The following is a 14,180-nucleotide window of genomic DNA, read 5'->3' as shown; positions in this document are numbered from 1 at the left end:
AAGTGAAAAATATAGGAGAAAGTGTTCTTCATGGGAAGGTCAACACTCCTGCAAGTCATTTGTCAAAGGACACATGGTGGCTGGCTTCAGGAAATACAGGAACTGTTTGAGAAAAAGAAAAGCCTATTCATTTCCAGATCTTGCTAGGAAAGGTCATTTTTAAACCCATGAGCCAGAAGGAACAGTCCTATGTAAACAAGAGACTGAATTGTATTCTAGATTCATTCATTATTGCTGTTTATCCTAAGAGTAACCCTCAGTCTCCTTGCAGGCCTCAATATTTGTTTCTAAATATCTCAAGGGATAAAATGAACTAATACTCTTTTTCTTAATTGCCAGATTAAGAAATCGAAGTTTGTTTTTTTTTTATGAAAATGTGTGAAAGCACAGGAAGCTTTGAAAATCTAATTTAGAACCATTAGACTCCAGGATTTAGAGCACTTATTTAATTAACATTTATTGAACACTTATTATGTGTAGGGTACCCTGAAAGGATCAAAAGATAGTTAAAACACACTCCCTACCCACAAGGAAATTTTCAGTCCAATAAGGCAACCATCTGGCAGCACAGTTGGGGGGAGGAGAAAAGGTGCTCAGGCGAGCTGTCTGAGATCTAATACAAGTACCTAGCAGAAGAGATGCTGGTGCAGGAGCCGTGATGGTGGGTCTCTGTGGCCAGTTCCCAGGTTATTGATTAATAATAATGCTCAGAGTTAGAATGTAAAAATGTTTGTTGGTAAGTAAAAAAAGAAAAAGGAACTTCTCAAGTGGAGAGTGACTTAGCATACTACTAAGTTAATATGATTTGTAAGAAATTTTATAGAAAATTTGAGTCTTTCTATAGGCTATAAAAGACTGTGCAGTGGGTGGAGCAGTGGCACAAGTGGTAAGGCATCTGCCTTACCTTGCCTAGCCAGGACCAACCATGGTTTGATCCTCAGGCATCCCATATGGTCCCCCAAGCCAGGATCAATTTCTGAGTGCATAGCCAAGAGTAACCCCTGAGCGTCACTGGTGTGGCCCAAAAAATAAAAAAATATAATAAAAATAAAAGACTCTGTATTTCTTTACAAAGAATGCAAGGATCCTACAGTTTTATTCTGCTAGTCTGAGTCCTTTGGATTTGGCCGCTTGCATTAGGCATTGTCCATTATATTAACCTCCTTGGTGGGGCAGAATTCTATGGTTCAGATTTGTCATAGTGACTTGGCTTAGGCTTCAGACGATCAGACATTGGCCATTCACCTCTGAAACTTGGACCTCATTTATGGAACCAGCATGCTTTTCTGCACCAGCACCAGGAATTGGACTTCTACCAGGGAAGGCACTAATGCTGCCCTGGTACTGACTTGTTCTGGAGTGGGTTCATATGACATCCTGATGACTTGGAAACAGCAACAACTTGCTTTCAAGGTAGGGTTCCCTGCATTGCTACTTAATGGTGAGATAAACCAGAGACTCTTTGTGACACCCTGACTTTGTTCTGTGCAAAACCCAAGATCTCTAATTACAGAAACCTGACTGTGACCACAGTGACTGAGAAGAACTTTTACTGTGACCACAAAGAAAGTCTTTGGGGTTAGACAACATAGTATGCCCAAAGCCTGTAGTTGGACTTATGGTAGGATGCTTCATGGGTTGGGTCTCCCTGTTTTTAGGCCAAAGGATTTTCCTTTTTATTTTCCACATACCCTTTTTTGACTTTTATTTTATTTTCTTTATTTTTTTAATTCTTATTTTTTAAATAGGGGCTCCTGCCTTTTTCATAGAACCTTTGGGCATGGATTATTTTGTTTTAACACATATTTCTGCATTTTTCTATAAAACTAAGAAGAAAGGAAAAAAGAAAGGCTGGGGGCCAGATGCCAAGTGGTCTCAGATGCATTGGTGGGGAAAAAATAAGACAGAATTAAGTATCCAAGCCAAAATCAACGGATCTTTGGCTTCAAATTCAAATTCAAATTCACCAGATTTTTCTCACAATAGAATCAAGAAACCTAAACTTTAACAATCTGAATTTAAATGGGCCTGTTTTACTGACAGGCCAGGGGACAAAGGATAGTGAAAAACAAAAGAAAAAAATAGAATTCTATGGTTCAGTTAGAATGTTTAAAGTATGAACCAGGCCCTTGGCAATAGGGTGTGTTAGGTCAATGAGTGTCAGATATGAAAACATCCAAGAAATAAACAAGTTTAGCTAGAGAGTTGAAAGTCAGAGAAGAGGAACAGGAAAAGATCTGAGGACTCTTAATTTAAATTACCTAAGCCTAGAGAGTGGGTATATACAGTCTTATTTGTCACCTCTCCTGGGAGAAGACAATCTTCAGAAATTTTACCTTAGCTTCCTTTCATCACATGTCCCTTTTAGAAATGTTAAGACTCACTTCGACTTGATTAGCATTAGATAGATATAAGCCTATTGTTGGCTGATCTACCTCCCATGTGGATTGTCTCTGAATTACAAATCCTACACCTGATAGACAATCAGGGCAGGGCTCTCAATCCATGAGGCTATGAGCCCCTAACCTCACTCTATCATGTCAATCTTGTTTTCTTAATCTTGGCAGCATCCCTGTTTCAGACCCATTCAACCAGGGCTGGATTCAGTAAATGTGGACAGATAAAACTACTGGCAAAGGGAAACTGAGGCTTCTTCTTTCAATGCCAAGATCAAAGTTAGTTTTCCCATACAACTGTTCTATTAAAGTTGGGGTGTGCTAACACCTGCAATTTCTGCATATGACAAAACTGGGGCCATAATATGAGGCAACTAGGAGGTGAATGTTACTGTGTTCAGGCTTTCCATGGTGAATAAAAAGGAAAGAAAAATAAAACAAAGAGATCTAGTCTTCCGGTTTGCCTTTCCCTCCCATAAACAGAGCAGTGCTGCTCTGGGCCAAGCCGAAACTTAATCTTTGGTAAGTCAAATTGGGAACCTAAGCCCAAGTTCCTTCTATGAGAATGAGCTGCACAGGAGAAACTGAGAAGGGGAAAGTATCCTGGAAAACAGTTTGCAGAACTGAAGTCAAGATGGCACCACTCACTGTGAAACTCTTGACTTATACAACCCTGAAAAACTGATGTAAAGAAACTTTTATTTTCACTTATGGATGCCACCTTCCTCTTAGAATGTCTTTGAATGTAAGACGGTTTTTCACACCATGAAGACAAGAATAAATAGCATTTTACCTGTGACTGTTTTTCCCTCCTGGGTAGGTGTCGGTGTGTCCATCACCTTTTCTTTTATGAAAATGTCTTTTATTTTAAGAGTAAAAGAATTTACAAATCATCCACTTTGGTCCCTGGAGAAACTTCAACAACATGGTTTGAGGAAGAGATTTATGTGTCATTTTCTTCTCAATGTCTCTTTCTAAAAACTAAAGGATTCATCTCAAGGACATAACAGCAAAGTATTGACTGTTTACACAACTTAAAATGGAGAAAAGTCGACTTATGAATTCAGTGGCTTATTGATATTCCCCAAACATTCTATTTCACCTTACTCAAATAAGTTTACTATTTTCTTTAGGAATCATGTTCTTGTTTTTCAATATACAGGTAGGTTTTAGTTAAGCAAAACAAGCTAATTTCAAATTTTGTTTTGCCTGCTCTTGTTTCTTTGTTTATTCTTTGATTGACAAGTGCCTTAAGCCAAACAACTTAACTAGCTATAAACCAAAAAAAAAAAAAAAGATAAAGAAAGATGACCAGCTCTTTTAGAGGTTTGCATTTCTTACTAGGACATTTAGTTCAACTTCTAGACTCCAAGTCTCAGATCTTCTCTTTGTATATATAATGCACAAACTACTTCTAGGTCACAGCCCACCACTGCTTCCTCTCCCCTCTGCTTACAATACCCTTCCCAACCACATTTAGGATTCTATTACCTGGTGACAACTGACATGCATATGACTTTCTAATCTGGTCTTCCAAGATTGCTTCTGACTGATAGTCGTGTTTCATAATCTATGTCCCTATATTTCTCTCTTTAAATTCTATCTATTGTTGCAGTCTGCCTACCCTTAATTGGCTTTATGTGTGTAGCAGTGTACTACAAAAAATATAAACCCTTGTATTTACACTGCTTAGCATAAGGGGCTAGATTCTTTCTGCTCACTCTTTAGAGAGTGGCTCATCTTAAAGGGAGAAGAAAAACATTTTGTGGTTCTTCAATCTAGAGAAATATCTTTGAGGCAAGGAGCTTAATAAATGAAGTAGTGAGCTCAGACTCTCTGAAACGTACAGGGTTGAAAGGAAACAGGTTCCTTTTAAAATAAGTACCAGGTTAAAGAGAGGACATGTCTATGAACCCATTGGTAAATTGATTCCTGAACTCTCTTGATCAAGCTTCTCTCATGTGGGAAAAAGAGCTGAAAAATAATTTTAAGGATTGGCTTATTGTCTAGAAACCCAACAAGGAGAAAAGACCACAAGACCTAACTCCTTTAAGAGTGTAATCAACTGGGGACTCACCCTTCCAATATAATATATATATATATATATATATATTATATATATCATATATATATATATATATATTATATATAATATATATATGAATGGCCTATGGTAGCATTCAACAGTGCACCATGTGGCTGTGAGGAGCGTATGGCAAGGGCAGATTCCTGGCAGTCAAGGGACAGAGCTTGGGGGTCTCAGCTGTCTAGGTGTCAGAGGGGCCTCCTTTACTGGAAGAATTTTGAGGTGGCTCAGGACTAGAGGGAGAAAAACTTAAGAGATCTTTAACAAGGACTAATTGGCAGGAGGGCATGTTGGAGAACATGGCCAAGAGACTATTTTAATCTAATTGCAGAAATAAACAGATTACAGAAGTGTCTTAAATCCCTTAAAGCTTCAAACTCCTTGAAGGCAGACACCATTTTCATCTCGGTGCCATGAGATGCAACAATGCCCTGAGTTGAGCCTTACATATCAATACCTTTCTTTTTCATATAGTTGAAGACTAAGCCAAATGAGAACACAAATTCCAGAGAGACAAAAGAAATAATTTAACCACTTTCAGTGTAGACTCCCTCAAATGTTCCCTGGTTTGAAAGTAACTGTTTGCTTCTCCTTGGATGGTCACCAAAAGAAAAAGTGTTTAATCAAAATATTAGGCAATTTATCTACACAGATATTTTCCATGATCCTTCAGGATTTAACCTTTGTTAGATTTGTGATATTTACTTTGTGATATTTACTCAAGAAATAATTATCATTTTCTCAAGATCTTCCCTGCTAAGTCATCCTTGACTTACCAACCCTACCAGGCAAATCACCACCAGATAATCGTAGGTCACATTCAAGTCCTTAAATTTTTTTTTAGTTTTTTTTAATTTTTTGATTTCTGAATTTTTGATACCTGCCAATTCTCATTATACTGCATCATATTCAATCTTTTGTTCTTTATAGGCTACATTAATACTTTTAACTCATGTGTATGTATTTCTACATTCATTGAGGGGCATACTTTTCACCAAGATGGTTTAATTTTTAATTTACAATCCTCACCTTCATTCAGCATTGCGTACACTCCTTAGCTGATGGCTTCAACAGCAAGTAATACTATTTTCAAGTAGATGAGAAAAGAGGGGCTTGAAATATAGAATATATCATCATCTCCTCTTGCATGATAAATAGCTGCAATGATCATTTATTGTTCCCATGTTCTAAAATCTAAAACTGCTTTACAGATGTTCTTTTCTTAACTTTCCAACATCTGTACAGTATGGCTGGGTGCAGTGTTACCAGCTCCATTCTGCAGATGAGAATAGTTAGAGAAGGCCCAAGGGGCCAACAACTTGACATTTTTAGGACATTGTGATTATGCTTTACTAGCTGCACTCATAACACACTGAAGCAACCAGCAAACAGCATGCATCAATGTCGAGCACAAGATCATTCTATTTAAAAAAAAAAAGAAAGAAAAAGATCATTCTATAGAGCTATTTAAACAGGACTGGAAGCAGGACTTGAGGACTTCCTACCTCTTATTGCACTTATTGTTCCTTAGTTAAAAAAAGATATTCATAAAATAATAAATGCATACAAACCCAAAAATAAAAGCTTGTAAGACCACTCATTATACAAGTCAACTGGGTAATCAGCTTTCTTCAAAAAGCAAAGCACCCCACTCTGCCTCTTTGTTCTCCTTTATGCAACTGACCTCAATTCAGTGGACTTTCCAAAAGACATGGTCCCTAAACAGAAATTATTTGTCTTTTGTGCTTCTAAATTCTCTAATGACTATAAAAATAGGACTGCACTCTTGCTGTGTGTTCTTAGCGTATACCCAAATAGAAATCATGGGGGGAGGGGAGGTGTAGATGTAATAAAATATTATGTTGGGATTTCCCTACCAACACTTCAGAGATAGATGTTTTCTCATTTTTTTTCCCTAAAATGAGGTCTAGTACCTTGAGATATTTCCTTAAGTGCCCTTATCTATTGTCTGTATAAACGCAGAGGATTTAAAAGGCCAGGGTTGTGCTGTGCTGCTGGTTGAAAAAATACATTAATCTATGTCCCAGGTGAAAAATAAAACTCCCTGGACAGATGTGGAAAAAATGCCCCATTTTTAATTATTTCACCCTTCCTTTTTTAGTGAAGGTACTCAGTGCTCATAGCAAATGCCAGCTTGAGAAACATGTCTAAATGAGGCAAGCTCTGTTCATGAACATCACCTGAAACCTAACCAGGCAATGACAATTTGCAGAACAGGATACCCCATGTTCACAGGTTGGAGACAAGAACCAGCTGCGCTGTTGAGAAAGTCCTAAAGTGCTCTTGACTAATTCTTTTTTTTTTTTTTTTTTTTTTTTTTGGTTTTTATGGGCCACAACCGGTAACGCTCAGGGGTTACTCCTGGCTATTCGCTCAGAAGTTGCTCCTGGCTTGGGGGGACCATATGGGACGCCGGGGGATCGAACTGTGGTCCGTCCAAGGCTAGCGCAGGCAAGGCAGGCACCTTACCTCTTGCCGCCACCGCCCGGCCCCGCTCTTGACTAATTCTAATTGTCCTCCTGGTGTTCTTCTGCCAGGCAACAAGCTTAAGTTCTGAGCCTTTGACATCACTCTATAATTATTAATTTGGGTTTGGATAATTTAAAGGCTTTTATTTTTTTTTTCCTTGATACAATGCCTGCAAGTAGGGAATGTACTACCAAGTGGGGAAGCCTATCATTTACTCATATCTGAGTAGCAGACATAGTTTTAAGCAGGTTTCACCTGACATGAAAATATTAACATAAATCTACTTGAGAATTATGTTTCTCAACTACTTCTGGGCTCTTGAATACAGCCACATTAGTGTTTTAAAAAGACTGAAATATATACAATGGCAACAACCTAGGTATGACTGGATCCTTTTTCTCTATACATTAACTGTGCTTACTGCTATCATCATTCTCTTCTAATGAAATCATTTCTAGGAAGGAAGTGTATCAAGATTATTTTGGCAGAGAAGTCCTATTTGGTGTCAGATCGCTCCCATCTTAGTCTTTTTCTGCCTTGCTCATGCTCCCAGTTTGGCTTTGGGAAAGTCCCTCTGAGAGTCAGAGGGCAGGCAAGGGTTTTGCTATTTCTGCAGGGGAGATGCAATTCCCTGCAAGTAAAGAAGCAGAAAGTCACTTTCTCAACATAACGGACATTTTAAAGTGTTATTTTTTTTTTAACATCAGGAGTGATTTTTTTTTTCTTTTTCAGATGTAACTGATTTTTTGAGAAGTCAACAGTAGTTTCATCACTACACCCTGAAGCACACATTTCAGAAAACTTTCCTTGGTTCTTTGTTTGTTGCAAAACAAACACCAGAGGTCAATTGCTTCTTTTGCTGGCAACCTCAGCATATAGCGATTCGGCCAGTATTTACCTCAAAGGTTCAAGAAACTTCTCTGTAGTGGATCCTTAGAGTGTCTGGGCAGGCCAGAATTAATAAATTTCCTATGTTACCGCTTTTAAAAAATGTTTAGTGAGTCTTTCCTTCTGCCAAAAAGTTAAACATTTTTTATAGCTATCAAAAAGAAGCTCTAAATACAACAGGGAACCCAGCAGTGCTCAGGATGAGCTTCCAAGGAAGTCTCAGTCCCCACCATTCCCACATGGAGAACCATTCCTCTCTTTAGTGGACTTCCACCCCATGAAGGCACAGAGGAATAGAAAAGGAAATGTTTTTGAATCATAAGAAAAACTGAAGACATGAGAACTCAAGTTTTCATTCAAGTTACGAAGATAAAGTTATTTTACCAACATTTCCTTAATGTGTAAGATATTTAGCATCTTGATAAAACAGTGGAGATAGTGAGAAAAGTGTCTAAGTGCCCTTGTGGAATGTGTGGTATTCTACAGTGAAGGTTGATTATAACCTTTTGTAAGAAATCTTCAAATATGGAGGGAATAAACAAAATTTCCTAAGATTCTGTGATAAAAATGTGATGGAATCAGGTTAGAAATAACTATCAACTTATGAGTAAATTACAGTGCCTTAATAAAAATTTGTTTTTATAAAGAGTAAGAAATGGTTCCTTCTGAATAGAAAAGATGGTGCAGAGGCCAGAACAATAGCACAGCGGTAGGGTGTTTGCCTTGCAGAGCTGACCCAGGACAGACCTCGGTATGATCCCCGGCATCCTATATGGTCCCCTAGACAGGAGTGATTTCTGAGCACATAGTCAGGAGTGATCCCTGAGCATAATCAGGGTGGCCCAAAAACAAAAACAAAAAAGAATAAAAAAGAGAAAATGAGTTTTTTTTTGGCTCCCTCTACAGTAGCCAGATTAAATCTATAGCAGATTTGATTTTGTCAAGAAAAAAGCCTGTCCCAAAGGATATAGTCCAAGTCTATCTATGTATTGCCCAGTAGGTGGTGGATGTCCTCCCTCAAGAGGTGGCCAGAACAAGGACAGAAGATCCTTAAAACTAGACTTTCAAGATTGTATTGCTATTATTATTATTATTATTATTATTAATTATTATTACTATTATTATTTCTTTTGTTTATGGGCCTCACCCTGCTCTTCTCAGGTTACTCCTGGCTCTGGACACAAGAAGCTAACAGGGTCTCATCTGAGAAGTCAAAAGTTTGCCAAAGCAAATCCACTGCTTACCCATTATACAAAGGAACACATTGGAAAGACATATGCCCCTTTATACTTCTCCCCCAAAAAGTTAAAAACAAGAATTCAAGAGTGAAACTTGAGAATGAAAGTTTATGGACCCTTACATCCTCTTTTAGATACTTCTAGCTAAGGGAATGAATGTCAAACATTCCTGAGGGCAGTGTCCTATATTGCCCACCCACCCCACCCCCCTGCGCTGCGCCCAGCCTCTATCTTTTTTTTTTTTATGCATCTGTTTTCATTTCCTCTCCCTTATTCCAACTCCCCCCCTTAAGTTTGGAGCCTTAGGGACAGGAGAGAACTCCCATAAGGTTTGGGAAGAAAACCCTCCCAATATCTGATCCAGACCACGGGATCTGAGAAATTTTTGAGGCATGAAGTAATCAAACTCTCACCACCTCCAAGTGTTTAGAGACATGCATGCTACTGTTATCTCCCATTTTATAGCCAGCACAACAGAGGCAAACCAAACCTTTAAGACTTGCCAAAAATACCAATGTCAATAAACAAGCAAGAAACACATACTCCCCTCTGCCCGCACTACTCACTTCCAATTGACTCATTTATTGTCAAAGACTAGCTTGCTTTGTGGAGTTTTAATCCTCATGTTATTAACATGGGAGCCTGGAACATGTTGACTCCTTAACAGCTCACAGAATCAGAATTATTTAAGATGGAAAATAAACTGCATCTTTTCCTTATAAGGGGTGACGGGAGGTCAGCAGAGAGTGAAACCACTGCCTTGAACCAGCCCAGCAGGTGACTGAATGCAGAGCTCACTCCGCTAAACCACAGGCCTTTCACTGGACCTCTGGTTTGGGTGAAGTTTGCATCATCTCCAACAGCTAAGTCTTTTCTGAGGATCCTTGAAGAAGGAATTGCTCAGAAAACTGAAGTATCTCTCATTTCTGCCACTGGGCAGTTTTCTCTTTTTCTCTCCTTAAATGTCTAGTCTACTATTACCTTAAATATCTCTTGTTTTCCCAACTCTGGCATAGCTAGTATTAAGAAAATATACATTGCAGCAGTATTTACCATAGCAAGACTCTGGAAACAACCAAGATGCCCTTCAACAGAATGGCTAAAGAAACTGTGGTGCATATACACAATGGAATATTATGCAGCCGTCAGGAGAGATGAAGTCATGAAATTTCCCTATACATGGATGTACACGGAATCTATTATGCTGAGTGAAATAAGTCAGAGGGAGAGAGAAAATCGCAGAATGGTCTCACTCATCTATGGGTTTTAAGAAAAATGAAAGACATTCTTGCAATAATAATTTTCAGACACAAAAGAGAAAAGAGCTGGACGTTACAGCTCACCTCAGGAAGCTCACCACAAAGAGTGATGAGTTTAGTTAGAGAAATAACTACATTTTGAACTGTCCTTATAATGAGAATGTATAAGGGAAATGGAAAGCCTGTCTAGAGTACAGGCAGGGGTCAGGTGGGGAGGAAGGAGATTTGGGACATTGGTGATGGGAATGTTGCACTGGTGATGGGTGGTGTTCTTTACATGACTGAAACCTAAACACAATCATGTATGTAATCAAGGTGTTTAAATAAAATAAAATAAAATAAAATAAAAAAGAAAACATAAGATAAGAATTTGGAGTCAATGGATAAGTCTTCAAATTCTGCTACTACTATTTAGAGTAGCTATTCCATTATTCCCAGAATCCCTCAATGACTCATTTTCTTGCCTGGGATGGGGGATGATGCTGCTTAGCACAGAGCATCATTGCTATGTGGAATGAGGTCTAGAAGACATATGTTTAGGGGCTACAACCTTCCAGGCACAGAATAGGCTCAGAGTTTCTTTCTATTGTTTGCTTGCAGTTAAATAACCAGGAGGACAAATCTGGTTAACAGGAAGGAAGGAAGGAAGGAAGGAAGGAAGGAAGGAAGGAAGGAAGGAAGGAAGGAAGGAAGGAAGGAAGGAAGGAAGGAAGGAAGGAAGGAAGGAGGAAGGAAGGAAGGAAGGAAGGAAGGAAGGAAGGAAGGAAGGAAGGAAGGAAGGAAGGAAGGAAGGAAGGAAGGAAGGAAGGAAGAAGGGAAGGAAGGAGGGAAGGAAGGAGGGAAGGAAGAAGGGAAGGAAGGAGGGAAGGAAGGAGGGAAGGAAGGAGGGAAGGAGGGAATGAGTGAACAGTTAGGCAGGGTAACATGGATGTAGAATCAGAAAGTTGAACTGGAAATCTTTCTTCCTAATTTATATGCCCATATTGACTTTAAACAAGTTATAAGTTTATAATAATACCTATACCATAGGATTATTTTGAGGATTTAATGTAATGACAAACCTGATGGTGTCTGGTACAGTGTCTGGCACTTGACAAATGCAAAATAAGAATGTTGATTGAATTTAAATGTCAGTTCGAAAATTTTTCACATAAACTCTCCTAGGGAGGATAACTCAGTTTCCTCATCTGAAATAATAAGAAGAGCCATGCTAGCTCAAAGTGTATTGTACGACTTGTCCTAGAGGACTTCAAAGCTTCTCTGTATGGTTGCAATATTAAGTTTTTCTTATTAAAATAAGTTCAGCAGTCTGCATGGGGACAGAATCAAATCCAAACCATCTATAGCAGAGCAAGAAGAAATCACTCTGTTCCTCAGCAAGAAACAATAAATAATTCAGCAAGATGGAGAGGCTAGTATTTTTCTGATTTTTCTTTTTCTAATGATTAGTCCTGCTCATTTTTTCCAAAATCATGAATGTAAAATAATTTCCAAAACTAAGAGGGAAATTGAGCATGCTAGCATACAAGGATAGTATGGCCATTTTTTTTTACTTTTAATAATATGAGTCCAAGGTGATTGTTTTCTTGATTTAAATTCCCTTAGTGTTGAGTTTACAATCTGTACACTATTACTGAATGGATTTGCAAATATTTTAAGAGTTCTCTTTGTCCTCTGAAATAATCTTCCATTGTTAACAATGAAAAGGGTGAGTATTTATTAAATATTCACTCAGTGTGAGGCATTATTTTCTAATTTAATTCAGTCAAAACTTATCTAAGGTACTGCTAAATTATTACTCCCATTTTAAGGCAAAGGACTGAGGCCATAAAGTTTTATTAGCTCACCTAATTTCAAACCACTGACTATGATACAGCTAGATTCCAATCCACAAGTTGACTACAGAAAACATATCTTTCATCACTCTATGGAACATAATATGAAAGAAAAAACTTCTAGGGGTCAAGGATGCATCTTCCAGGAAATTTTCTTACCTTGACTTTCTTGAATAGCACTGAAAATTCAAAGATCCTGGAAAGATGGTTGATAAATTGAGTACAGTTATGGCATTCATACACCTCCATTAAAGCTCTGGCACATGCTTTTTTCCCTCCAAGACCGCTGCAGACCACTACACTTCCTGTGCTGCACAACACCAGGGGCAACCTTTACAAAGAATATGATAAAATGAGACTGCTGGATTTAAGCTGAGTCAGTTGCCTCTTTGTCTTTTCAAATTGGCACCACTTTCCAAACCCTTTTCAATGCTTCCTCAGGCTCTCCCTTTCTACCAGACAAAAACAGTCAGGTACTTGGAAGCAAACAAACATGCTCTATATATCATTTATATCATAATACTCAGTATAAAAAGACTCCCAGTGAATATGTACAATTGAAAAGAGGAGAGGAAATTCTACTTTTCATTTTCTTTGTCAAACCAAAGTGAGTTTGAACTGTGAAGAGGAACTTTCAAAACTTTGAATATTTTTTCTGTAATCAAAAACAAACTCTACACTGAACAAGAGCACTTGATCATGAGTCTACGATTCACACAAATGTATCTAAAAAGAGGCAAACCTGGTCCCAGCACACAGAGAGCTTTAAACCAGGATCCTAGCTACGTATCTCTAGCAGTTTGTGTAATTGGCCAGCAAAAACCAGCAAGTAGAGACACACAGTGGAGGGTCACTGTCTCCCTGCATTCCCACAGAGCTCAGGACTCATCCAAATAGCAACTTTAATTAACCATGTAGGTCAGAGTTAGCCGAAATCTGGAACACCCATTGAGAAGAGTATAAGTAATATCTGTTTGAATGGTTTAAATACACAGATTCAGAACTGAGGAATAATATGGGGGTTAGACCTGGGTTCTATCCCCAGCTTCACATGGCCTCCCAAGCATAATTCCAGTGTCTAGACATTGGCAGAACGGCCCTGGTAATCCCCAACATCCCAGGCCCAAGTAGCTCTGCATCCTTGGGTCCAAAGGGCAGACTATTATCAGAAGTAGCCTTTGTAGGACTGAACCTTGGTAGGAATCCTCCACCAAAAAGTAAATAAAAATACAGATACATATGTAGGAAACTTCTCATCTTTCCATCATTATTAACAAATTTTATAAAATCAGAGGGAAATCCTGCTCTTATTCCTTGTGCTTTCAACTTTTTTTTAAAGCAAAAATTAATTTTATTTGGAGGTACTGAGGAAAGTGCATATCTCAGGAGGGGAGATGTGGGCCACATGTGCTCAGGTACCATGTACCCAGGCAACAAATTAACTCCTTTTTTTTTTTTTTTTGGTTTTTAGGCCACACCCAGTGATGCTCAGGGGTTACTCCTGGCCATGCACTCAGAAATCACTCCTGGCTTGGGGGAACATATGGGATGCTGGGGAATGAAACTGAGGTATGTCCTAGGCTAGCACAGGCAAGGCTACCTTACTGCTTGCACCACCGCTCTGGCCTCTCAACTACTTTTTAAATTAATGTTTCATTAAGGCACCATCAATTGCCAAGTTATTTAAAGCTATTTTTTATTAATATTTTATTTAGGCACTGTTATTTACAGAGTTACTGAGAGTTGAGTTGCTGAAATAAAGAGCTCCCGCCCCAGTCCCAGCCAACTTCTTTCCACCAATGTCCCCAGATTCCATCCTAACCCCTGACCTGCCTTCTTGACAGGCACATTTTTCAGCCTGGCTGTTGTAGTTGGGTCTTGTGCTTCCAATGTGGTTGATTATGTGGTTTAACTATATAGATCATATATACCTCATCACCCACCACCCATGTGCCCAAGACCCTGACCTCTATCCCTGTTGCATCCAT

Source organism: Suncus etruscus, chromosome 3 (assembly GCF_024139225.1).
Source record: "Suncus etruscus isolate mSunEtr1 chromosome 3, mSunEtr1.pri.cur, whole genome shotgun sequence".
NCBI lineage: Eukaryota > Metazoa > Chordata > Mammalia > Eulipotyphla > Soricidae > Suncus > Suncus etruscus.
The sequence above is the reverse complement of the archived record's forward strand: the minus strand, read 5'-3'. Positions refer to the sequence as shown.